The 27,301-nt window shown below is 43.5% G+C and overlaps 1 protein-coding gene and 2 pseudogenes across 2 annotated transcripts in view; 2 read left to right on the top strand and 1 right to left on the bottom strand.

The window, feature by feature from the left end:
* arr (low-density lipoprotein receptor-related protein 6) overlaps positions 1–27,301 on the bottom strand; it is a 345,664-nt gene that overhangs the window by 316,176 nt on the left and 2,187 nt on the right. The window lies entirely within an intron of this gene.
* Positions 10,982–12,742, top strand: LOC142796212 (uncharacterized; annotated as a pseudogene).
* LOC142796211 (uncharacterized) lies at positions 12,765–14,873 on the top strand (annotated as a pseudogene).

Here is a 27,301-nt window from a genome sequence, read left to right as displayed (position 1 = left end):
CTCGAATTGGTTTCCGCATCTTGTCACTGCTGCACTTGCTGAAACGTCACCTACACGAAAACAACACCCAGATGGCACCACCGTGAACTAGTTCTGGAAGTACAGGGTAAATCGAATGGACCTTATGTATGTAGTGCCACTTCGAAGGGGACACGATGTTTTCTTTTTTTCTTGCCTTGCATATGAAGACTCTTTACATTTCACGTACTCGACAAAATACAAAAGTACCACAAAATACAATGAAGCACCGTCAGCTCTGAGCTGACTATTGATCAATACTTTGGAATTCGTACCAACGGCTCAATGCGCACAGTCCGCTCTGGTACATCCCCTTGCCCCTCCAGATCTTCCAAGAAAATAAAACACCGATTCGCAAAAATATTGTCACGCAGATCGCACTTCTACATCCGCATTTTCGGTGAACATTCTCAAAGCTTGTAATTGCCGAGAATTTCAGAGTAAGCCTGTACAGCACCTTGCTGACAACTTCCACTGACAAGCATTAGTAAGGTGTACCCAAAGAGGTAAAGAGATCCCAGTTGCAACGATGCAACAGAAGCAAGGCTTTGTCAAAGATGCAGGATGTGCTGGTCAAAGTGGCAGGATATCTAATGTACGGGACCTTAAAAAAGATAAATTGTCCTAAATGCAGAGATGTGCTCACTACGTATAGGACAATCACTGTCTGCCCCTCGTAAATACTACGGTGTCGGGAAGAAGTTACTACATGTCGGGAAGCACTCAGAGTGGCATGCGAAGTTGAAATTTCTAACTCTAATATTTTCAAAAATGATCAATATTATTGCACTTACAATATATGGGTATCACATTATAAAAAAAAGCATAGTCTTCATAACTTCTCGCACCCTCTCTATAGAGCGAAGGCATGATGTCTTGTTGAAAAGTTACGTGCTGATAGGCCTAAACGCACATGTGTAGTCAGGCCTTAAAGGGGTTGTGCCACAATATTTGTGGCTTGCGCTCTCCTTGCTGCAACGTTTAATTATAGCTCCAATAAGCACGATACATGCACCAAGATTCATTTATTCTCACTATTTAATTTGTCGCCTTTTTGATATGGACAATTTTCAGTTCATGTTTGTGGGGACCGAGTTGCGCAGGTACATTGCAGTGTAGCTGACTTAGTCCCCTGATTACAAAGCTTTGCACACATCATGCTGAGCAATGTCAGCTCTGCCACACGTGTGTCACACAAGCACCTACAAAACAAACTCGCCGCTACTTGCAGGAGCTGTGATGCTTTGCCGGTATGTACTGGGTGGAAGTCCAGAGGTCACTCAGCTGACTATAGATCTGGTGTGACATCACTAGAACTTTTTTTGCCGTTCCTGTAGAGCTAGGTCAGTGTTGGACACACTCGTGATAGCTCTTGATTAGGAGAATGAACATTAGGGTACATTTGGGAAGCGACTTAAAACATATTCTTAAACACACATGGTGCTTGCTATAGCCTTGAAATTTGATGGCACCATTTCATCAAGAGTGCCAGCTCGTGCACAAAGTGGACGCTCGTAGCACGTCGCTAAACAAGTAAGAAGTAACACCTGGGACAGTGGTTAATTTACACTCATCCAGTGGGTACACGTTTGTTCTTCTCTAGCACCGTTCTTGGTTTCTTTAAGCAGCACACTTCCAGTGTCAAGCTGTGACAGTCGTTCGTTAGCACTCAACCTGTGCGCTTTCTTTTCATGCGTCCTTCGTACTTGGGCGGCACGTTGCATGTATGGGGTTGCTTGCCCTTCATCGTGTGACGTTCTAATTTTTTGCTATCACATTCACTGCTTCACCCTCACCAGAAACTAACTTTTTTTTTTTTCACATGCACTTTTGCAAAATGGTATCATGTGCACTCACATTGCATTACTGCTCCAGAAATTCGGACTTTAAAAGGTTCACACAATGATGTATCACATTTAGGAGGTCGTGATGTCGATATGAGAGTGCATTGCTCAGGAAATTCAAGGATTTTCAAGGATGGCAAGAAATGCCAGGACTTTCAAGGGCCCTGAAAATGCATTTTTGAAATTCAAGAATTTTTCAAGGATTCGAAGGACCTGTACGAACCCTGTACCTTCGTCATTTATTACCGTCACCTGATACCAACTTTGGTATATATGGAGCTAGCAAAACAGCCGCGAGCGTGCTATGAGCGTAGCTTGTAGTCATGTTTTACATAAAATCCATATCGTGATTATCATATTTAGATGTGTCATTTACATTCATTGTCCATTCAGGTGCCGTAATACCAAATTCCGAATATGTGAAACTAGTGAAACGGCTACGAGAACGGTATGAGCGTAGCATGTAGTCATGTTTTACATGAAACGCAAATTATGATTATAAGGTTTGGACACGTCATTTACCTTCGTCGTCTATTCACTTCTCGTGAAACCAAATTTGGTACATGTAGAGCTAGCGCAACGGTGGCGAGCGCATCATAAAGGGCCAAATATACTCCGACGCAACGTTGACGCACGCATAGGCTGGGCACAGCAGCGCCACGCTAGCAAAACGCAATCACTCTATATTGCGACGCCAGGCGCGACCAGCGTCCGTCGACGCGCCCTGTTGGCAACCGGCACGAAATGCGACATGCTGCATTTCGCGCCAACGACGTTACTTGGACAGCACCACGTTTGCCTCTCTTCGTGACGGAACACGCCGTGTGCGCTGAAACGCACAGGCGTCAAAGCAAAGCAGCGCGGCGCGCTCCTGCGAGTATATCATGCAGACCTACTATGAAGGTCAGTGGGCAGGTCCACTGATCTCTACTAGGGGGATATCGGCGCCTGCACATTGCCGGCATGACGCGATAAAACGAACCCCGGCGCACACATGCGCTGGCTCACGTCGAAGTGTATTGGCGCTTGAGTGTGGCGTGTATTAATGTTCTTACATGACACGCATCTCATGATTATCATTTGCACCAGTCACATACTTTTATTATCCATTCACGTGATGTAACACCAAATTTTGGTATGTGTGAAGGTAGCAAAACGGCCGCAAGCGCATCATGTCATGATCATCATGTTTGGACGTGTCTTTTACCTATGTCGTCCGTTCGCGTCATGTAATACTAATTTTGGTAGATGTAAAGCTAGCGAAAGGGCCGATGGTGCATCATGAGCGTAGCATTTAGTGATCTTGCTACATGACATGCATCTCATGATTATCATGTTTGCACCAGTCACATACCTTCGTTATCCATTCCCGTGCCGTAATACCAAATTTAGTTCACAAGAAGCTAGTGAAACGGCCGCGAGCGCATCATGAGCATGGCATGTAGTGATGTTGTTACTTGACACACATCTCATGATAATCATGTTTGCACTAGTCACATACCTTCGTCATCCACTCACGTCCTGTAATACCAAATTCGGTATATGCAAAGCTAGCGAAACGCTCGCCAGCACATCATGAGTGTGGCGTGTAGCCATGTTGTTACATGACACGCATGACATGATTTTGATGTTAGGGTCTGTCGCTTGTGTTCGCCGTGCAGTCACGTCATACCATACCAATTTTGCAACATATCATGTGAATGAGACCACCGCAAGAGCAGCAAGACCTTGACATGTAAATCATGACATTTATCACATACATGTGATAATTTTCATGTTATGACTAGTCAGTTATGTTCGTCATACAGTCATGTTATATCATACCAAGTTTGGTATCGATACCATTATCCAAATGGTCAGGAGCGCGAAAAGCCGTAGCCAGCTGGATGGATGGATGGATGAATAGATGGATGGATGGATCGGATAGATAGATAAACAGATAGATAGATAGATTAGACAGACAGACAGACAGGCAGGCAGGCAAATAGATAGATAGATAGATAGATAGATAGATAGATAGATAGATAGATAGATAGATAGATAGATAGATAGATAGATAGATAGATAGATAGATAGATAGATAGATAGATAGATAGATAGATAGATAGATAGATAGATAGATAGATAGATAGATAGATAGATAGATAGATAGATAGATAGATAGATAGATAGATAGATAGATAGATAGATAGATAGATAGATAGATAGATAGATAGATAGATAGATAGATAGATAGATAGATAGATAGATAGATAGATAGATAGATAGATAGATAGATAGATAGATAGATAGATAGATAGATAGATAGATAGATAGATAGATAGATAGATAGATAGATAGATAGATAGATAGATAGATAGATAGATAGATAGATAGATAGATAGATAGATAGATAGATAGATAGATAGATAGATAGATAGATAGATAGATAGATAGATAGATAGATAGATAGATAGATAGATAGATAGATAGATAGATAGATAGATAGATAGATAGATAGATAGATAGATAGATAGATAGATAGATAGATAGACAGACAGACAGACAGACAGACAGACAGACAGACAGACAGACAGACAGACAGACAGACAGACAGACAGACAGACAGACAGACAGACAGACAGACAGACAGACAGACAGACAGACAGACAGACAGACAGACAGACAGACAGACAGACAGACAGACAGACAGACAGACAGACAGATAGATAGATAGATAGATAGATAGATAGATAGATAGATAGATAGATAGACAGACAAACAGACAGACAGACAGACAAACAGACAGACAGACAGACAGACTCAAAGTTGCCAAAGTTCCCCAAGGATTGCTTTACATCAAAAAATATATATATTGTGTCCCGTTTGAAGAGGCACTACATACAGATCAGTCGCACGGCATGCCAGTGTCTTTCGTGACTGACTCAGCCCTCCTCCTTTTCGGTTGGTGTTAATTACGAGCGGCGACTAAACTTACCTTGTGAGGAAAACTATGAAGCCTGGAGATATAATCTATACCTGTTTTACCCATTTTATTATGTTTAATTGTGCCACTTACGGCAAACATATGAACTCACATAAAACAACTTGATTTTTCATTTAATAGTTGGAGCTGCCACCAAAAAACGCCTGCTAGATTTATGATTTATTGAAAATATTTTGTTTGAAGCACTGAGTGGTCAAGTTAGATAGCAAAAATAGATACAAGACACAATATTCATCTATTAATGTGCAATACTCCTTTCTAGTTAGCATATAAAAGAAAAAAAAGCAAGTTCCCTCGGAACTGGCCAACAGAAAATTACCTAAATTTAATGCTGTCTGGTAGGTTCCCTAATAAAGATAAAAGAATTTTTTCGTCATAGAATCACAGAAAGGGGCCTACTGCTTCATTATATAGAAGTTCAGAGTATCAGCTTGTATAGTTTTGTCGCTTCATCGGTAATGCATGACCAAGTAGAGCCATAAACTACCCCATTGACACAATAATAAGTAATCAAGTTTTCGTCAGAGCACTAAGCGACTTCGCATGGAAAGTAAGTCTACATAGCCATTAAATATTATGGTTCTCCTATGTAAAGAAAAAAGATATTCCTACACAAACCTTCGTTATTTTGCCCATCTTTAGTAGGACGGTAATAAATTACTGATTAGTTTATGTCCAATATCTCTTCATAGAAACCTTGATTCTTCAAAGGCACAGTGACTCCCGCTTTGTTAAGTTTCGCCGTACTTGCAGTACAACGGAGGCTTGTACAGCAAAAATGCTTTTGTTGCTCACACTACTTTCATTGCTACTGAATAATGCCTCCGCCCAGGCATTAAAATCAAATGTTATTGAAAAGAGGGGATAATAAGCTTAATGAAGTAGCCCAATTCAGTTTTCTTTGTGAAGCACAGCGAGCCCAGTGCATTCGCAAACAATGCGTAAAAGGCGGAGTGGTTGCGGCCTGAGTGGCACCACCACCTTAATGACCAGCAGTTATCCCGTCTACGCGCTACATGCCTGGCCCATGTCCATTCACTCTTCTTGATTTCAACGATCATATCCTTAAACCAGGTTTGTTCCCTAATTCACTCTGCTCTCTTCTTCTCTATTGAGGTTACACCTACCATTTTCTTTTCCATTGCTTGCTGCATCGTCCTCAATTTAAGCTGAACCCTCTTTGTCTTTGTAAGTCTCCAGGTTTCTGCTTCGTAGCCAAGAACCGGCAAGATGCAGCTGTTATATAACTTCCTCTTGAGGGATAGTGGCAATCTACATGTCAAGATTTGCGAGTGCTTGCCAAATGTTCTCCACCCCATTCTTATACTACTAGTTACTTCAATCTCGTGGCTCGGCTCCCCGGTTGTTGTTGTTGTTGTCTTTATTTCAGACAAATGTATGTCTCGGATACAAGGGCAAAAGGCAGATGTCCTCTGCCTGACGGGACCCAAGAACCCGAAAGCACCACTCAGGGCACACAACATAAGAAGAAATATAATATAACACACTAATGATGCATGCGTAACATTGTTTTTGTACAGAGTAAATGGAGTACATACTTCTACAGTAATAAAAAAGATCCATAACACTACAAATAACGAAACCAGAGAAACATATGACTGCTATATACAGAACTTATCAATCTTGAGGACAGGATAGAAGGTAAGCTTTGGTATATCTTTGAAAGATTTCAGAGACAGTGATTCCTGCGTGATTTTTTTATAACATGAGTATGTTTGTTGAGAAGACTGGGAATTAAATATTTAAGTGCCTGTGTTCCATAGGTGGTTCGGACAAGTGGAATTCTAGAATGGTCGTATCTATATATGGTGTTTGTGTGCATACCTCTGCACACAAACACCAACTTAACAAGAATCGAGCATTGTGTTCACATGGCACAAGATTCATGCATGATCTGAAATACGACCTTTGATATGGACGCGCTTGCCACTTTTGTGTAGCCCACACGTGTTGCTTGGCCGATGATAAAACTCTCGGCTAAATTTGGAGTTCCACGTGCAAATTGCCGTTCAGGCACGGCTTGGCACAGCACATCAGAGTAGCGCAGCATGGCGCAATTGGCGCTGCACTTCCACTCCTACAATTCTGTGTCACATCAGTCCTGTAATTGGCGTAGTACGATCCTGTCACCGTTTAGCCCTTCTCAAGAAAGTCGATGAAGATCACACCTTGAGAACCCCAGAAATCGGTGACCATCACCTTTCTAACCGATGCCACAGTCTTCGCCTTCTTTGGGGGCAGGTTCTTCCGGTTCAGTGCACTGTTTCTAATGTGTTTACAGCGAAAGCTGTTATGAAGTCACAACTCTGGTCTCGCGCTGCGCTAAGTTGTCCACCACCGCCGCCGCCAGTGTCCGTAACCACATTGCGCGAAATTAGCAAAAAAAAAAACCTAGCACCAATTATACAGTGAGGCTCGAACCCAGGTCAGCTGGGTGCCAATCTGAGTATTCTACCACTGAGCCATGCTAGTGCTTGGGACTTGTTGGCAAATTTGCCTTAGGCCAGCTTGATGTCGGGAAAGCAATCGCATTAATAAGCTTATAAAGCATTTTGCAAAACAGCGAAAGAACAAGCAGTGGTCCCACAACGAGAATAGCGTAACGAGTGGGTCGTCCAGTGCTCCAACCCACTACAAGAGCTTGTTTTGTTCAGCTATTAACTGTGGTGCATACCCACTTCAGGCATAATTCTTCGATCGATTGATTGATGTGTGTGGTTTAACGTCCCAAAATCACGATATGATTATGAGAAATGCCGTAGTGGAGGGCTCCAAAAATCGTGACAACCTGGGGTTTTTAACGTGCACCCAAATCTTAGCACACGGGCCTACAGCATTTTCACTTCCATCGCATAATTCCTCATCGTCTTAAGCCACTGCATGAACAATTGGCTCAACATTCTTTGCAATAGTTTTGCAGATACCACGCTTCTCAGAAGAATGACGAAAAATAGCATAGCGAATACCAGCGTACTACCCTAAAATTTCTATTATTAATGCTGTAGTGGGCATCAAGCAAGTGTGCTTGCCACAGTTACCCAATGAGTGTTTAGAAAAGGCTCTGAAAGGCCGCTCCTCTAGCTTTCACTGTGCTGTGCTGCGCCTTCCGCACAGGGCTGTCGTTTTTTTTTTTTGGCTTCTGGTGTGTACTAGTGGATCTGTGCTTTGTGGACAGTCACAAAACAACACAGGAACTCCTTCAAATTCTGCTTAAACAACTTCAAACACTGCTTTAGAGTGGTCTCACGGATTGAAGTGGTCCAGAGTGAGCAAACGCGGCACCTGTCGCGCCGGCAGCTTTCCTATGTCCAAAATATCATGCAAGATATGACCCACGCGGTCTTTTGAGATTCATAATCTCTCAGCTATCTCACGCACCACCATACGGCAGCCTTCTAGTACGAGGTCATAGATTTTTGCCACATTATTCATTGGTAGTCATTTCCGAGGCCCATGGGCGAACCTAATCAAAAACCAACGTGCAACCACGCTTAAAACTCAAACCAATTTTTTACGCTTGCCATCGAAGGAGAAGACTAACCGTACGTAGACGGCATCTAGTCGGTCTTTGATATTGCTGTGCGATTTCCCTTCCAAAGATAAAATTCAAATCACCAACCGATATTGCTCTTTTCCTAATCTTAAGAGACACACGAAAATTACCTGCTTCTTAAGGGACCAAAATGAAACCGGGAGCCCAATTCGACTGGACCTTTCCATGTGTCTTTCTAAGAGAGCGTACTCAAAGCTAGTATATGTTTCATGGGATAGGGTCGCGCTCTCGACTGTGGCAAACTACTTATCAGACCGCCCTCGTAGACCTGACAAGGACACCCTGCCATGTTAATGACGAGGACCAAGAAAACACTCACAGCAGCTTGACTGGCCATAACTCATCAAGAAGACAGCTGCAACAGAACTATAAAAAACAACAGCCGTGGACTCGCAGCACCAATGTTTGGAGAGTTTGGACTTGCAGCGATCAATAGGTTCAAGTAAGAACAATAGATTCAGGCTGTGACCCTTAGGCAAGGTCATAGTGGCCAGCCTCTATACTGAGAGTGCAGCTAGAAGTAGGGAGAGCTGAAATATTGTCATTTCATATTTGGAGAGCAGTCTTGGGCTTTTATTAGTTACTAGTAACACCTTACCGGTAACTAGTTATATTTTTCGGTAACTTGTAAATGTAACCAGTTACTTTTATTTTGAGTAACTTGAACTGTAACTTATTTTTATACTGAGCAACTGTAAATACAGTTACACTTACTTCTGTTTCTGTAAAAAATTATCCATGTGTTACACTGTCGCTTTTTTACTGAGTAACTGCAATGAAAAATACAGTTACACTTCTGCTTTTGTAAAAAATTATCAAACAGCCACACTCGTTAAAACCCGACATTACACGCTTTGCATATTTTCGAACTTTTTTTCTCAGAATATCCTCTCCACCTTTCGACTTTCCACGGCTCCCATTGCAGTTTAAGAGAACAGGTTCCTAAAAGGAATATCTTCCCTGCAGAAGACCGAGTTCGGAGCTTACTTGTATACTACGTGTCTAAAGGTAAACATATCTGACAAAGACCTGTCTGGCTGGTTTGAATCGAAGCGTATCTGAAACTATATGTCGTAAATCGATCATGTTGCCACTGAACAACTCGCCAAGTCTACGTGCCCCCCCCTTCCCCCCACCTGGCTTTTCTTTTTTGGAAGGGGGGTTTGGGGGGTGAGAGCAGGAATATATATATATCCTTTTTCTCACTTCAGCTTCTATCCCTTTTCTTGGTATGCAGGTGGAGCATTCCTTCGTCTGAGGCATTTGACTGGTGGCTATAGAACAGCGGCATGAAACTGCTGAAACCCTAAACCTATTATTTAAAATGGGTTTGTAACTGATTGTGAAAGCCTTACTTCTAGTTACCACAAGAATTATTAACAAAGTGATTGACAATTCACCTCCTATGCAGGTGGCACCCTCAGCATATGCTGGCAAAAAAATTAAAATAAGCGGAGTTCCATCAGTCCGTTAGTCCCACATGTCCTTGCAAACGTCCGGTAGGGGGTCACAGGTTGTTGTTGCAAGCTGGTGCGTTGTAGCGAATGAACCTCGTTTCTAGAAGCCTCCGCCCCCCTACACACAGGCACATTGTTCAAGTTAGCACTATGGCCTTGTGCAGCATTCTTCAGCAAGCTGCGTCTAAGAGCTCGTTGAATGGGTGACTTTAACAACTTTTCCTTTCCGGATCCTTTCCCGCGCCCATTTACCCGATGTAATTATGTCTCTTCGCAGTCCCCGAATTGTACTTGTAGATGATCCCGCACTTGTCATTCGCAGGTGTGAGGTCACTTTGCGAACACGTATTCTAAGATATAACGAAGCTTAGAAACGGTTTGTGTGCACAGCGGACGCGAAGCTTTCTGAAAAGGATCTGATACACCTTGAAAAATCTGGGGAATAGACTCAATAGACATAGTCTTTCTTGTTCCTCATAGCATGCGATTCTCCATGCACTTCTTCTGGGTATTGTTCTAATAAGCATCCTAGGATACTGCCGTCATTCCAGCGCATCAACCACGTGTTCCCCTGCGCACGATGTCCATTGTGTGTGTTCCCTATGTTCAAGGTGTATCAGACCCTGTTCGGAGACTTAAGCATACGAAGAGTTTCCTAAGCACCGTTGTTATACGTCAAGGCATGCGTTCGCGAAACTCAACAACTACACACCTGCAGATGGTCAGTTCACACACATACACACCTGCATAACTGCACACCTGCAGACGATGCGGGAACTGTGAAGTGACTTTGGCGAAATGGGCAGCAAATGATGAGGAAGGGTACGAAAGGAAATATTGGTAAAGTCACCCATTCAACGCGTTTGTAGACCAAGCTTGTTGAACACAGCTGGACCACAGAAAATTTGGTTAATAAAAGTTCAGTCGGAGTAAACCTTGACAACCATGAATTAGCACGGCTGTTAGAATATCAAACGTTTATGAAAGCGCCACATCTGCGATGGCGGACTACTCATGCCACGAAACGGCGGTACGTGCTTATAAAAAGCGCTAGATGCACTGCAGAGGAGGCAGGCACAGCATTACTCCTTTATCACAAGCCATGCCTGTCCACTCTGAGCAGCCATTGCCTTGGCCTTCCTACCGTGAATACTTTTCCGTGTTGAAAATGATGGGGGCAAATATTACGTTGTTGTGCAGCATTTGCAGAAAAGAGTACTCTACTAGCAAAACGTCTTAATCAAACCTGCAGAAACATCAAGAGGTAAGTTTGATCATTATAATTGCCGGGATTCCGGTTTTGCACGTCTGTTTCATTGTACGTAATAAATTGTGCCGATCAAGTTGAAATTACTGCACTGAACTTAAACTTTCATTATGTGCAGAGGAAACATCCGACTGCACTGAAGGAGTTCGACTTCAAGAAGAGGAAAGCCGAGGGTGGTCCCACTGTGGCAGACAAAAGGCACGCAGGTGGTAGCTCGACGCAGACACTGGAGTCCTGTCTTGCAACAACTAATCGACCCAAGGCTCTATCACAAGTCGCTTAGACAGGTTAATTGTGAACTTCGTAGCCTCCAGCATGCAGTGCTTTTCAGCTGTTGAAAATGAGCAGTTCTGGTCCTTGATTAACGCAATGCAGCCATCGGAAACGGTGATGAACAGGAAGCCATTGGTCAATCAGATCGACATCCTCTACAGAGAGCAAAAAGCGTCCCTCACCGCCGCCTTGCAGAAGGCATCGACGGTCTGCTGCACAGCTGACTGCTGGACAGCCTCAGACAGGTGAGGCTCTTAGTGTAGGCTGTAAACAGCCCGCTGCACGTTTGCTTTTTGCAAGGTCCTGATTTGCGACGTTCCCTCGATCTCATACAACAACCTATAATAAGTTAAAAGAGATTTTGTCCCACATAGATATGGATACATTACATGTCACAGGTTGCGGCGAAATGTACCTGCGAAATATCTGCGGAACTGTGTCGCTTCGTGGAATTTGCGAAATGTAGAGCTCAGGAAAACAGTCGTTTACGATATATTACCTAGGCCACATAAGCAAATTGTGTAAGTATAATTAACAAACAAATGAGATGTTTCAAGTTTTAAGCATGCGAGTAAGCATAATATGTGTCTTGTGTTGCAGGGAAATCTTGCGTTTCGTGGTAAAACTAAAAAAAAAGATATAGGAAAAAGAAGATATAGGAATCCGAGTAAATCAAGGCTAAAGAAACGGATCTAGATTAAATGCTTATTATGGAGAGCATTGCTGACCTTCCTATCTAGTCAAGGTGGATCCTAAATTATTAGGCAATGGTTTCTAACCATGCCGAACAACGCCTGCAACGCAATACAGCTGGGATATTTGCATCCATGTAATTGATGCGACAGTACGAACTTGTGGAGGTTCCTTCCTTAGTTCTAAAAACCAGACAAATATGGCTAGTTGTAAGACTCACTATTCTCTTTTTCTTCTTCAATTTCCATAGAAGCTTCCTGGGTGTGACGGTTCACTTTATAGATGAACAGTTCCTGGAAAGAAGATCCGCAGCACTTGTGTGCCAAAAGCTCTCAGGTCGTCACACGTACGACGTAATCGCGACAGCACTCCACGTAGTATTCGAGTGCAAGATACTGTATAAGATATGCGTCGTCATAACAAACAATAGTTCAAACTTTGTGAAAGCTTAGAGGTTCGCTAAAAGGCTGCTTCCATCTTAATTTCATTGTGTACTTCAAAGCAGACCATTTTGATTATTTTAATCCTTCCCCCAAAAAACCAAATTAAGCTGTAATTTGACTTCAGCTTCTGCTTATCGTCCGGAAATCTAAATAGTTACGTGGTTATCTTGTTGAGTCAGGAATTAAAACAGAAGTACGCACACAACACAGAAGGCAAATGCAACACGCACACAACACAAACTTTAGGCGCTGTGTTGTCCCTTGTATTTTTTAAGAGACACAACTTTGTTTTAAAAAGATAATTGCAATTTTCTAAACCGCATTATTGTGTTAGATCACATATTTAGGCTACTGATCGTCGGTGCCATGCAATACTTATTTCTGTTAGAAGCGTACCACAGATGTACACCGCCCCAAAAACTTGCGGAGTAGAAAATTTCTAAGAGAGCTATATTCCCGCTTTGTCTGAGAACATAATGTCACAATAAATGTTCTGGCCTGTAGTAGTCCTTGCGAGCTACACAGCTACCAGCTATTCGAAAAGCACCGCATACTAACAGAGCAGACATTTGCATTTGCAGTAGAGCTTACGCTCCGCAAACTTTTGGGTGCAGTTATATGTCTACTTGGGCATAGTCATCGCGTTTATCTTTATTTGCTAATGAATCTTAACCTTCACTCTTTTCTGGATTTTTCTAGCAGTTTATTGTTAAGAGAGTGCTCTGTCCTGTCCCGTATTTTTTTTGCCCAGCTGTTGGCACTTTTATTTCATACTGCTTAATCGATTAGCCAATCAAATTATATAGATGCTGTATAAAATGGTTGAACCTCCACTAGCTCATTTCCGCCCTAACTTGTTAGAAATTTTCATTTTTTGGGATACAGGGTCTTTGGAGAAGCTGAACGGGACAAAGATTTTGTGGCAAACATCACAGAGGTGCTAGGCAGTGGCTCGAACAAGGATTCCTCTCAAGATATCCACGGCACAAGAGGTGTGTCACGCACACCCTAAACCTCGTCACTTCGATGAATGCCGAAAATTCCCGTAACAACAAGACCTACAGCGAAATGGCGAGAACCGTTTTCTCAAAACTGAAGACTCTTTGGAGGAAACAAGGCCAGTCTGTGCAGGCAGCCAAAGCAATAAAGGCTGCCTTGGGAAGGCAGCTCCCTGTGCCGAATGCAACACGTTAAAATTCGTTGTTCAACGCCATGAAGTACGATAAATGAAGTGCCAAAAAGGAGGATGGACGCAACATTCAATGTGTTTTCGTTGCCACGATTGCAGCATGAGGAACCTCTGTTCATTGATGTATAGTGCAAGGTATGTTTCGATTATTTGTTTAGCATGATGCAGTGCATTGACTATACCTTTTATTTTTCCAGGCGATGTACACTGTGGCAAAGGCACAGGATATCTTATAAGGGGAGCAATATATGTACAAGGGCATCCTGCAGCCAACACTTCACTCTCTGCTGCAGTATCAGCGATCCCTCCCGCCGCTGAAATACTGCACACCTCTTGCTAGCAGTCTTCAGGACGCAGTCAATAAAAGGTGAGAGAAATTTCCTTGTGCCTATCTCCTTGCTGTTCTATCTCATCGCGTGCTCTCGCAAGGGTGCATATGCATTCGTACCACGGATTGTTCATTTTCACATATAACTTGTACCTTGAAGTAAAATGTTTTCAGCAGGGCCATACATCGTTCCTGTAACCTTTTTCAATACAAGTTTTCCGGAGTTTTGGAGGACGCCAATCTGGCCATGGCCGCGGCGGTCCATCCAAAGTTCAAACTTTCCTAGATGACTTAAGCGTGGAAAGCAGTGATGTTACTACTGCAGCTGCCAGTGAAAGAACCGACGAAGACGACGCGTTTTTTCAGTTGCCTCAATCCTCCTTTCATGCTCCCAGGTGCAACAATGGCTCAGCGATCCCGGAACTGACATCGGCGAGCTGGGAAAGTAGCCTAAGATTGGGAAGATTTTCATTCAGCGAAATACAAGGGTTCCGTCCAGTGCACTGGCTGAAGGGCTGTTCAGCAAAGGACGCGACATTTTTTCCACCAAAAGAGAAAAGGTCTCTGAGAAATCAGCTCATTCTAAAGAGTAACGAATTTTGCAAGTAAACTTCCTTGTCACCAAGTGTGCATGAACAACAACAACAAAAAAACTGATGCGACAAAGTGAGCCGTACAGAACGATTGATCATATTGGCCCACATTTAGATTTTTCTTCGTCAAGGGTTTTACGACATACAACGAAAAAGTAACGACATTACTTTTTCACTGTAAGTGTACCAAGTTACTTTTAGCTCTAATTGTAACAGTTACTTTTTTGGCCTCAGTAACTTTAACAGTAACACTGTTACTTTTTACTGGTAACATGCACAAGGCCATTGGAGAATAGCATTCTATGTGGGACTTTCCCTGTCATTTTTACCAAGTGCGGAGTTTTCTGCCAGTTTTTTCTTTGTAATTGAATTAAGTTCGCTATGCCTCTGAACGTCCTCTCAATGTAGCACACGCTCCCTAGATCTGTGACAAACCTCCAAGCTTTTTTTTTTTTTTGCTTGTTGAGCACTTTTATGCATTCACTGTTCCACCAGGAAATGCATTTTGAACCTAGGCTGCTCACTTTGGGTATACATTTAAAAGTGGCATCAATCAGACGAGGTGTAAAATACTCCAGAACCTTCTATCATTAGACTTGACCTCACCGCCTATACTCTGGCAGCAACAGTTCAGAACAGTTCCCAATAGGCTTAGTCAGGCTTCGACTGACGAGCCTTCAGAAAAAGCTAGTTTTGATTCAGCACACTATAATTATAAATAAATGGTCACTTTCATACAGTTTACCAATTAAGATAGGCTAAAAGCAAGGGGATAAAATGTTAATGTTTCTCAAGGAGTGTGATATGTTTGGAAGGTTGAAACATGTGGGCTCTTTTGTGTTCAGGAAGGAAAAAGGAAGTTGTTAAACAAGGCCTCCTTGCGCCTGCCCCAAAGGCTGCTGCAAGCGATGTAATCTCCAAGAATCGAAAATGGTTCTGGGAGTTCCGCTACTGATGAGTCTGAATTGCATTTGCAGAGATGATGATGTGGTGGTATGTAGCAGGAGTAGAATTTATGTGAAATAGAATGAGCGGAAGTAATGGGTTCATCCAACAATACGGCTCGGACAGCCAGTGCCTGTTAATTTTCAGACATTGACACATCCCACAGTTTTCAACTACTATGGCTGCACTACCAGAAGATGCAATAGCATCCTTGCGATTTTTAGGTAGAAAGTTCTCAACTGCCCAAGAAATTTTTTCTGCCTATATGTTCCTTGGACACAGAGCACTTCATGATTAACCTTGCTTAGAAGCTCTTCAATGTCATCTAGGTTTTACCATGGTTTTCAGACATTCAATCGCGTGATTTTGTACATTTTAAAGAAAGTGAGCAATGTGTCTCAAAAAGTGATGGAACAAGGCTTGCTTTACAAGGCCTTTTACAGCCTCTCTACACTCTATGGAGGAGGTTATAATGTGCCGGGAAATTCAATCCGATGATTGGCTCTCAGTGACATTGGAGATGACAAAATTCCACTGAAGGTCCCAGCGTAGGTTTTTGAGCTCAATGCACAGGCGGAGCAAGCTGTACGTCTTGATTGTGGACCGGTTCGTCGTGTTGAGCTCGAAAGGTGTAGGTGGACAAAGGTCATGAAGATGTCCAAACCAGTGTTGACAAGGAATCGCTGTTTCCCGATATGGTCGGTCACAAAGATGCACAGGCTTGCAGGTTGACACCTTGGAGCTGTCTGTGCCAACTGCCACTGGAGTTTCTTGAGGATAGTTGGCATTGCCGGGCTCTCACGAGTGAAACGAGGTACAAGGCCTTGGCAGCAGTCCCGGGAGCAGCCAAAAAGACATTTTAGAGCAGGCTTGGAGCAGCCAGAAAGGCCTTCTCGAACAAACTTTGAGCAGTCTGAGCAGATATAGCCCCGTTCATCCAATACAACATCTGTTTCAAACACTATGCTAAATTATGCAATAGCAATTACATGGACATTTTCAACGGGCTTTTGCTTTGCTGTTGCCGTTATGTCCCGTACAAGTCCAAAATGATAACAGACCCGTGCGCATTACATGTTATACCCATGGGCAAAAGCGTGAGCGGGTGTGGCGAACACGACTGCAGCAGAGATCAAATGAACAGGCCCATCTCCATCGCTTTGAAGCGAATGCAATATCACCCCTCTTGAGAAGCGTGCTGACAAACCAGAGAGGAAACTCCCCGCACGTCTCTAGCGAGCAGAAGAGGAGAGGAGGGGGGTCGCTTGAGCAGCAACTGTGCACTTTGCTTCTAAGGGCGCCAGCACGATCGCTGGTGCGCATGCTATACTCGCGGACAACTTTTGTTGGCAATGAAGCGAAAGCTGGGGGGGGGGCTACTGCACATGCACTCTAACATGAAATAGTCCTGTTTGGCTAGAGCTTCAAATGATGGTCAAGTTCGAATAATAACATTGCATACAATTTACTTCATCCGCTTAGACAGCCATTGGCGAGCCAAATTTGTCACAAGCACCTTCAAAGAGTCGCTGGAAAAGCTGGATGGCGACGATCACCCACTTAGGACGACAACGCCGTTTTGACTGTGAGATGCATGTAAAACGTCTTACGTTTGCACACGAGCAAATCGCAAAATGACACTACAAAAAAGTAAATATCTTCTCGGCATGTGGTGTGTCAGTTTATCAACAGCATTTCGTAGGAGATAAAACGAGTCTCCTTTAAAAATATGATTTTGACAGGTAAAACACGAACTCAATTGCGAGACTATTCTTCCATGGTAGCACACAGCCACTTTGGCTCTGTAGCCTTGCTTTGATTGCCAAGAAAAGTTGTCCACCACAAGTATAGCTCAGCACCCATCAGCGGACGGCTTGCTTACTCTTCGACGTGCTGCACTCTCATTGCGAAGAGGCCGTTTGAACATAGCCCTGAAGTGTCTGTATTATTCTACACCGACGTTAAATGAAATCGGATCCAAAAGAGTTAGCTGCCAGCTTCACTTCATATACCATTACAATTTGTTACTGTCGCATTCATTTGCTTCGCCCTTGCGGTGAAATTGCAACTATTTTAGCTCTGTACAGACCCCCATTTTTTAACTCCAAACTCGCAATCATCAAGTGCCAAGTTGACAAGCGCCGCAGAACGAAGCGCACCATTGAAATAAACGGAAATATGCATGTGTGCTCAACCTGCAATCCTGTCTACCCGTCTTCTTTAATTTTTTCCGGGAACCGCACACAACTCCCGCTTATTTTGAGCACTGTTACTGATATTGGGCGTGTGATCTCGCATCACTCTGGCAAGGGAAAACTGGCGGCCGTATAAGTCCGATTACGTACATTTTCAAATATGATGCACGTGTGTACATGTGGGGGAAGTTGCCGTCATTACATTTAAGAACGTGCGCCATCATCTGAATTGTGAAATAGTGAAGATAAAGCCCGGAACTCGAGTTTTTTCCCTTGATTTTTCTTAATTTGACCCCGTTCCGGTCTATTTCTCGGCCAGTTGCTTCTGCGTGTTTGGCCAGTGCGTTCGACATCATACATGTGCGTTCTTTCTTACACCATACATGTGCCGCTCCAGTTTACGAGAGCTACTTCTCTCGCCAGCTAACTTTTACAACAGTGTGCTACCCCTCTCCTACATGGGTGTCTGCCCCCACGTGTGTACCCGACCACGCAGGTTTGCGCCCTGCAGTGGTGTAGCTAGGGGGCAGCACACTAAGCCCGTGCCCCCCCCCCCCCCCTCAACCCCTTAAATTTTTTTCTCATAGCAAATAGTGCATCAAATACAGCCTTCCCCCCCTCCCCCCTTTTAATCGAGGTCGTGCCCCTCCGGAAAAAGCTTATGCCTACGCCCCTGCCCTCTGCGACTTCAGCTCATGTGGCTCCTGCTTATACGTCTGTAGAATGGACCCACAGCCACTGTCACCTCTTCTCAATGTTGTTTTAATCTACAGGAGGAAATGCGGTCAGCTTGGAAAACTGATTCCTCTTCTAATAGCTACTATGAAATGTCACACAGCTTACAAATGAAGCTGTAAAAGAAAGGTTACTGGCATTTGAAACATGAAATAGCCGTTTAGATCACAGTATGCAAGACGTTCCTTCCTCAAGTCTAGATTTGAGGAAGGAACGACAGAAACTGATACACAAGAAGCCAATCAATGAGCTAGCACTGAGAGGGAAAGTACAGAAATTCAGAGTCTCGCTTCAGAACAGGTACTCGGCTCTTAGTAAGGAGACCAACCTTAGCATACATACAATGAATGATAATCTGATGAGTATCATTACGGAGTGTGCAGCGGAAGTTGGAGGCAGGGTAGTTAGACAGGACACTGGCAAGCTTTCCCAGGAAACGAAGAATCTCATTAAGAAGCGTCAAATCATGAAAGTCTCAAGTACAACAGACAAAATAGAACTGGCAGAGCTTTCGAAGCTGATTAATAGGCGTAAGGTATCCGATGTAAGAAGGTATAACATGGGAGAGAATTGAACACGCTCTGAAAAACGGAGGAAGCCTCAAAGCAGTGAAGAGGAAACTTGGGATAGGCAAAAATCGGATGTATGCACCAAGGGACAAAGAAGGCAAAATAACTACCAATATGGATAGGATAGTTAAAATAGCGGAGGAAATTTACAGAGATCTGTACAGTAGCGTAGAAACCCACGACCTTAATACTATAAGAACTAGCAGTAACCCAGATGACACCCCACCAGTAATGATAGAAGAAGTCAGAAAAGCTTTGGAGAGCATGCAAAGAGGCAAAGCTGCTGGTGAGGATCAGCTAACATCAGATCTGCTGAAAGATGGAGGACAGATTGTAATGGAAAAACTAGCCATCTTGTTTACGAGGTGTCTCCTGACGGGAACGGTACCAGAGTCTTGGAAGAACGCTAACATCATCTTAATACATAAGAAAGGAGATGACAAGGACTTGAAGAATTACAGGCCGATTATCTTGCCCTCTGTAGTATACAAGCTCTTTACAAAGGTAATTGCTAACAGAGTAAAGAAAACATTAGAATTCAACCAACCAAAAGAACAAGCAGGATTTCGAACAGGCTACTCAACAATCGACCACATTCATACTATCAATCAGGTAATAGAGAAATGCTCAGAATATAACCAACCACTATACATAGCCTTTATAGATTACGAGAAGGCGTTTGATTCAGTAGAAATATCAGCCGTCATGCAGACACTGCAGAATCAGGGCGTCGATGAAGTATATATAAACATCCTGGAAGAAATCTACAGGGGATCAACTGCTACCATAGTGCTTCATAAAGAAAGCAACAGAATACCAATCAAGAAGGGTGTAAGGCAGGGGGACACAATCTCCCCAATGCTATTTACCGCGTGCTTACAGGAGGTTTTCAGAAGCCTAGAATGGGAACAGTTAGGGATAAGAGTTAATGGAGAGTACCTTAGTAACCTGTGCTTCGCCGATGACATTGCATTGCTGAGTAACTCAGGGGACGAATTGCAACTCATGATTACGGAGTTAGACAAGGAGAGCAGAAAGGTGGGTCTTAAAATGAATCTGCAGAAAACGAAGGTAATGTACAACAGCCTCGGAAAAGAGCAGCGCTTCAAGATAGGTAATAGTGCACTTCAAGTTGTAAAAGACTATGTCTACTTAGGGCAGGTAATAACCACGGAGCCGAACCACGAGATTGAAGTAACTAGAAGAATAAGAATGGGGTGGAGCACATTTGGCAAGCACTCTGAAACCAAGACAGGTAGATTGCCACTATCCCTCAAGAGGGAGGTATATAAGAGCTGTATCTTGCCAGTCCTTAGCTACCGAATAGAAACCTGGAGACTTACAAAGAGGGTTCAGCTTAAATTGAGGACGATGCAGCGAGCAACGGAAAGAAAAATGGTAGGTGTAACCTTAAGAGACAAGAAGAGAGCCGAGTGGATTAGGGAACAAACGGTTGTTAAGGATATCATACCTGAAATCAAGAAGAAGAAATGGACATGGGCCGGGCATGTAGCACGTAGACAGGATAACCACTGGTCGTTAAGGGTAACTAACTGGATTCCAAGAGAAGGCAAGCGGGTTAGGGGGAGACAGAAGGTTAGGTGGGCAGATGAGATTAAGAAGTTTACGGGTATAAATTGGCAGCAGCAAGCACAGGACCGGGTTAACTGGCGGAACATGAGAGAGGCCTTTGTCCTGCAGTGGATGTAGTCAGGCTGATCATGATGCAAGACGTACCTCGCAGCTCGCTCATTCAAAGGCGCGAAACATTACGGCTGGCTCGCAGTGCATTTGCTACGCTAATCGAGCTCGGTCGAAATAGCCTTTTTTTTTTTATCACGATTTACAGCTTTGTAGAAGCTGTGAAACTGGACCAATCATTCATAATTTTCACCCATGTGTGGCTCGATGGCGACCGAATGTGCACCGTATGACAACCATACAAAAAATGTTTCCAAAAAGGTGAGGATTATGCCGCAGAGAAACTTTCCCTTGTTTCAAATTTTACCTAATTAAAACTATGATTGAGGCACGCACTGACGTGTGACTCTCGTGTTTGCCCGGAATCATGGCTGCATGCAGCTGTAGAAAGCTATGTAGCTTCCCACAAAGCAGGGCATCCACTTGCGTTGTTCTTCATAAGGCTATGTGTGCTAAACAAAAATTCAAATTTGCACATGCTTGCTGCAAACCTACAATGACTGAAGTGGCGTGATGCTTCGATTCCACACGGAATGAGTCGTTACCTTTTACAAAAGCAGTGCACTCGACGTGTGTGGTTTTCATATATGTGGTCATAGCAGACAACGCCAGCAGTCAGGCTTTATGAGAAGCGTAAAACTTTTCCAGAGCAGTTATTTAGCACTTCGTACAGTGAGTGAAGAAGCTGCGGCAGTATTTTTATAATTTCGTTAAGTGAATGAATGAAATGAACTTCATTTGGACCAGGCTCTTTCTACTTCAACCCTAAGGTGGGTGGCCTCCTAAGTCCAGATAGCCATGGCTCGCTGCCGCCGCTCGAGCCGGATTCAGCAATTGTAGCTGGTTGTCAGATTCTTGTGTCGTCAGCAAAGCCTCCCACTGGTCTTCGAATTATTCCTCGTTATTCGTTTCTTCGTTTGCATTTGCATTAGGCGGTGACGACAGTGGTATGTCCGGATTGTTTCGACACTCCAGCACCATGCAACGCCGAGTGTTGCGCGTGTCTGGAAGGCAAAACTTGCAGTCTCGCCTGAACGTTCCTGGATACATAGCAGCATCAATGTTCCATGCGGGTAAGTTCCAGCTTGTAGTCTTCTCCATGTCACCTTTTGCTCCCTACTCAGACTCTTATGGCATGCTGGCTGGTACCTTTTCCTTTGCTTCCTATAGTGTGCCAAAATGTCTGCACACTTCTTCAGTATGAACTCCTGCTCGTCGTGACAACCGTCGGTACGTGATCCCAGCATGCCGGAGATGGCTCGGCGTGCATGATCTCGAGTCGTGGCATGCGCCACCTGGTTCCCCGCCAGAGACTCTTGTCCCGGTGTCCAAAAGATGGTTATTTCGTCCACCTTGGTGCTTTTCAAGACATGTAGTGCTGTCTTTCCAATCCTTCTGTTCATGTATCTTCTACATGCCTCTTGCGAATCTGTTATCACGGTAGCCCACGTATTTTTGCACGCAGCGATGGCCAGGGCTATACCCAGCTCTTCCGCTGTACTCGCGTACTTGGCACGTATGGACGCTACTCAACTCTTTGCCATTTTCGTCGACCACGCTTATGGCAAAACGGTCATTTGAAAGGTAAGCCGCTGCGTCCGTGTATCTCACATTTTCTTCATTGCTGTTGATGCATTGCAATATCTGCTTGAGCAGTTTTATCCTGGCTTGTCTTCTTTCTTTGTCGCATTCGGGATGCATGTTCCTTGGTATATTGCTTATACGTAGGTTATTTCTGATCTCGCACGGAATACGCCGAGGGACGTGCATGTCATCTTCGATGCAGTAGCCCAAATCTTGGAGCAGGGCTCTACTCGTATTCTTCAGCTGCAGTCTCTCTAGCTGGATGACATTTGTTAAGTGAAGAATAGAAATAAAAAAAAGAGACGCGAAAGCGGCTGCACGCCAGAGGGCTGGCCGAGCAATCCAATCACGTACGTCGCAGGGATGCGTCCGCACGGTGGCGCCACGGCAAGTCCTTGTGCCCAATAGGGGAAAGGTTTGTCGCAGCGCCAACTTTACAATTATGTCATTCTATTGGGGCAATCATAATGACAACCCCCCTTCTCCCCCTGAGTCGAGTCACAGCCTGTCCTTCCCTAGATATGTCAATGTATGAAGCTGGCCTCACACCCCCTGTCTCAACCTACTGCCCCCCCCCCCCTAAGACATTTGTATGCCTGTGGCAGAGGGGAGGGAGGCAGCATACACATGCCTGCGATTTTCTACAGGCACGTGTATGTCTGTGGATATACGTTATTTTTTTCTTTTCAGAATGCTGCCATAAAGTTGCAATAAAAATCAGTTTCCCGACAAGGGTGAAGCCATGTATAGACAAAAATAAAAGGAAGGCAAGAGCATAGGGCGTCACTTGCAGCTTAATTTATTTGAAAAAAAAAAAAAAAAAAAAGCTCCTTTTTATATGTATCCAGACATGTGGACAGTTACAGTTAAACAGGACATGGGCAAACAACGCCACGCTTAAGACATTATGAAAACAGAAAACTAAATATTGCACTTCAGATTTACGCAGCATGACAGATATGTCACTGATACACAAACCTCGTTTTAACATAGATAAAGTACGCCTCCAAAATTTCATGTGCCGATCCTTCATGTGCGAGCCAGACGTTACAAATATTCGCATACTTGGAAAGAGCAACAACACCGTGGTATGAGAAAAAAACTGCAAAATTATGTGCGTTACGTGATATCACTGCATCAATCTTTATCGTGATCAATCACAATCAATTGCATGAATCGTGATCATTACTGAAGCAACGCCTCAATCTATTATTGAGTAAAAAAAAAGGATATTTTTTCTTAAAGCATTGTATCTTATTTAACAATATCTTGTTAACAATTTTTCCTTTTGTCTAACATGTTCTCTTTTTTTTTTTTGCATTTCACTAGTATTGCATCTCTGGGTTAAATAGTGATAATTTGTTAATATTAAATTACAGTAGAGTCCCATGAACCAAAATCTGCACTCTTCTGTGAAAGCAATGTCTGGCATGCAATTCACTGGTAATCAATAGACAGAAAATATTGTTATGCCAAGCGCCTCCGCACAGACACATTCATAGGAAACAGTTCTAGCAAAACTGGGACCCACTTTTGTATACTTTATTATTCTAGGGCTGACAGGGTCTTGGCAACACCAGTGCAAGTCGTCAAGGCAACATAAATATATAAAAAAAACACGTACAACTTTCAGTCGCCCCCACTCCAGCCACATACATCACTTTCGCATTAATGTTACAACAATGCATGCTGCACCATGTGCACTATGTGCTTTTATTTCATTGAAACAAGTGCTTTTTATTTCACTGAAACAAGACGGAGAGGCAAGACGCACATTTGGTATTCACGGCAGCGCAAGAATAAAATTCACAAAGTCAATCTCAGATTACCTCGGCATTTCTCTCTTTAAGACATAGTAGCTGTAATTACAGCAGACAGCATTAGAAACCTCATAGCAAAAGTTTTGACAAACTAAAGCAATTGCGGACGACTCTATGAAATGCGATTTATGCCCCGTTTCGTTTTGTGAAATCCCAAATATGAATTGCTTCATTTTAAACTTAACATTAAATGTGGCATTGCTTGTTTTAATACTAAAATAGCTATCGTGCAGAAACGTTTCCTTCATGAACTCAAGAGATGAGCGCGATTGGGGGCGCGATCTAAAACACAGAACGATCGCAAAGCTGTCACTGAGCTTTGGATGTTCACAATTTTTTTTTATCGAGCTTTGGCTTCTTTATTAGTATCAATGCTTGTATAGCAAGATATTGTTTATATGCATGAAAGTTGTTACTATTTCTGAGAAACTACTTCCTTTGTAGCAAGGAGACATGAAAAATAACGGCAATGCGGCCAATTGGGTGGGGCCTATATTTATTCTTGGTAGACACCGCTGTGCCGCACGATGCAGGAGCCACTTCCACACAGAAACGGCTTCTGCATCGCACGAGAAGTGACGTCATAGACTTTTTCACTTAGGCTCGTCGTTTGAATTGTTTGCATAGGACATACGACGACACTACTTTCAGTGTGCCTCCTCATTTGCCTCCCATCAGCCGTACTTGCTACTGTCGGTTTTGTCTACAGGCCCTTTGATACTGGATGTCTGATGACCCTCCCTCAATTGGCTATATGTATAACACAGCCTGTGACAGCACAGCACTATTTACTTAGTAACAGATGAGAACGGCCGATACGTGTTTGCACTTAGCGAAAAAGCCTGCAATGCAGGAGCGTTGGCCTTAAGAGATCACAGGCTTCCTAAAAACACTGTGCAACCACACTGAGATTTCATGTGCGTGCGGAGATTGCCACGAACAATGCAAAAATATTTATTTCAACGTCGCCCTTACACTTCATGGCAAGCACAATGAGGTACTCGGCAGCAAGGTCACTTTCACCTTCAACAACAATACATTTTGATATTGCAATCTAGAAAATGCAATGTATTCAACAGCAATATTCCGCACATCATAGAATCAAAGTGAGAAGCTATATGGCAGATACCATATTTGCCACTGTTGACATTTGCAGCGCCGCCTGGATTTAAGATACTTGCGATATCTGGTTAATTAACTAATTACATTAACTGGCTTGTCTAAGACATTTTGTTTAACATATTAAAATGAGTTTACAATGATGACGTCACTTCCGTGCGGCGCAGGAGCCAGTTCTGTGTGAGATCGCCTTGGCAGCGCACGGCGCAAGAGATGCTGCCTTTATTTCTAGGCTGTCACCAACAATAGTTAGTGCATGTGAATGCGAGCTGTTCTGCGTTGTGACTGATTTTGTTATTCATTTATTCTGCATAACAATGCATTTTGCAACAATTTGTTAGAAAAGGCCTCCGGCAGTGCAAGGGTCATTAAAAAGCAACCTTTATCACAACCCCTTGAAACGTCTTTAAATAGACACCATGTAGAGCTGACAGAAGGGTTTGTACAAATTAGTGACATTTTCCTTCGAACAAATTTTTAATGCCGAACTTGCATTCTGATGGTCCATATGTGTGGGGTTAAATGTCCCAAAACCACCATATGATTACGAGAGACGCCGTAGTGGAGGGCTCTGGAAATTTCAAACACCTGGGGTTCTTTAAGGAAAAGCTGAAGAAGTTTTAAAATTCAATCAAAGTTTGTGTTTAGAAAGGACCAGCATTATTATTGACGATGTGATAACTGTTTTGGCAGTTGTAGCAGCAGGAGCTTTAGAACAGGAAAAATAAAAGCTTGTCTTGCTCCGCCCCCACGAGCGCGCTGAAAGTGTGGGCGTGGAAATATATGGTGGTTTTCTTCGTTTCCTCTGGCCCAGAGCTAGTGCTCTTTTCTATCTTCAACCACGACCTCCGTGACTAACTCATGATGTGCCGTTGCCGAAACTAATCAAAGAGGCCGCACTTCGGCCGTGCTGCTATTGCAGATGACACGTCATATCGAAAATGATGTCACCGTGTTCACTCGGCGTGTCACGGTTTTTTCACCAAATGCTATCAGCGTTCACTTTGGGAACTCTCATGTCGCTTTTCCAATTCAGCAGAGATCAAAATGTCCTTACACGTTCCTAAGTAAATTTTTGAAAAAGTGCTTCAGCTTCCCTTTAACGTGCACCCAAATCTGAGCACACAGGCCTACAGCATTTTCGCCTCCATCGAAAAGGCAGTCACCGCAGCCGGCATTCGATACCGCGACCTGCAGGTCAGCAGCTGACTTGACCAGCCCGACGGCCGTTTCAATGGTCCTGTTGACAAGTAGAAGCGAGCATGAGTGTGCCATCTGGCCCTTCCTTGCTTGGCCACGAAAAGGCTCGAGTGACCACTCTTTAGCAAAGTATTGCCATTCCTTCCTCAAACTTTATGAACAACCAGTTACACTGCAAATGATGGCTTGCGCAAACTGTGCCGAATGACCGCGAACCACCGAGATAACCCTTGAACATTCTGATGCGATTACGCGCACATCACAGTATCTTCTAGAGCTTACATGGCCACTAGCGATAACACTGCAATATTCGAAGGCACTTGTATAAATGCCGACGCGCTTCGCCACTTGTCAGATCCTCTTATGTCCTGTACACCGCTATCAGTACCAGTGTGTATAGCTGTAATCAGACTTCCCATTTACCATCCACCAGTTCAGCCAAATAAACAATTTCATCTTGGGCACATTCCTCCCTTCTTTAACGTAACGACTACGTTACAGCATACTTCTCTATGCTCTCACTACTTATCGATATGCCATGCCTCAATCATACACACATTTCTTCATTCCTGTCACAGTACTAGGAAGTGGTGTCGAGCCCCTCGAGGTATGAAACATTACCGTTTTCACTTTTGCTTGCGTACATATGCACGCACGACCATACATAAAGTACTCTGTGCACTCAGATTTGTGTGCAAGAACCCCCAAGTGGTCGAAATTTCCGGAGCCCTCCACTACGGCGTTTCTGATAATCATATGGTGGTCTTG

Source organism: Rhipicephalus microplus, chromosome 2, assembly GCF_043290135.1.
Source record: "Rhipicephalus microplus isolate Deutch F79 chromosome 2, USDA_Rmic, whole genome shotgun sequence".
Taxonomy (NCBI): Eukaryota; Metazoa; Arthropoda; class Arachnida; order Ixodida; family Ixodidae; genus Rhipicephalus; species Rhipicephalus microplus.
Note: the sequence above shows the minus strand (reverse complement) of the source record. Positions and strands in the feature narration are given on the sequence as shown.